Raw genomic sequence first — 1103 nt, forward strand, 5'->3', positions numbered from 1 at the left:
AATGGAGTCTCTAACTGCTAGGATAAATGAGACAGAAAAGAGAACTGGTGATATAGAAGATGAAATAATGGAGAATAAAGAAGCTGAGAAAATGAGAGATAAACAATTATTGGATCATTAGGAGAGAATTTGAAAGATAAGTGATACCAGCAAGAAAAACCATATTAGAATACTTGAGATCCCAGCAAAAGAAGAAAGAGAGAGGAGGGCAGAAGGTATATTGGAGCAAATTACAGCAGAGAACCTCCCTAATTTGCAGAAGGAAATAGTTATCAAAATCCAGAAGACAGAGAATCCACCTCAAAATCAATAAAAAATAAGTTAACAACCAGACATCTATTAGTAAAACTTACCAATCTCAGAGACAAAGAGAAAATCCCGAAAGCAGCTCAAGACAAGAGGTCTGTAACCTACAATGGTAGAAACATTAGATTGGGAGAAGACCTATTCACAGAGACCTGGCAGGCCAGAAAGGATGGGAATGATATATTCAAGGTACTGAATGAGAAAAATATGCAGCCAAGAATACTATATCCAGCTAAGCTGTCATTGAAAACAGAAGGAGAGATAAAAAGCTTCCAGAACAAACAAACTAAAAGAATATGAGGTCACCAAACAAGCCCTATAAGAAATACTAAAAGGGGTCTTCTAAGCCAAGAGAGAGTCTAAAAGTAACATAGACCAGGAAGGAACAGATGGTACACATAACAGTCACCTTATAGGCAATACAATGGCTCTAAATTCATAATTTCAATAGTTGCCCTGAATGTAAATAGGCTAAATGCTCCAATCAAAAGACACAGGATATCAATTGGATTTAAAAAAAAAAAAAAAAAGACCTATTGAAATGCTGTCTGCAAGAGACTCATTTTAGACCCAAAGAAAAGTCCTTATTTAAAGTGAGGTGGTGGAAAAGAGTTTACCATGCTGATAGACATCAGAAGAAAGCTGGTATAACAATCTTTATATCAGACAAATTGGATTTTAAACTAAAGACTGTAATAAGAGATGGAAAAGGACACTATATTATATTTAAAGTGTCTATCCCATGAGAAGAACTAATATTTGTAAATCATTATGCCCCTAACATGGGAGCAGCCAGT

The sequence above is a fragment of the Lontra canadensis genome, unplaced genomic scaffold (assembly GCF_010015895.1).
Source record: "Lontra canadensis isolate GAN:19392208 unplaced genomic scaffold, GSC_riverotter_1.0 scaffold103, whole genome shotgun sequence".
Lineage (NCBI taxonomy): Eukaryota > Metazoa > Chordata > Mammalia > Carnivora > Mustelidae > Lontra > Lontra canadensis.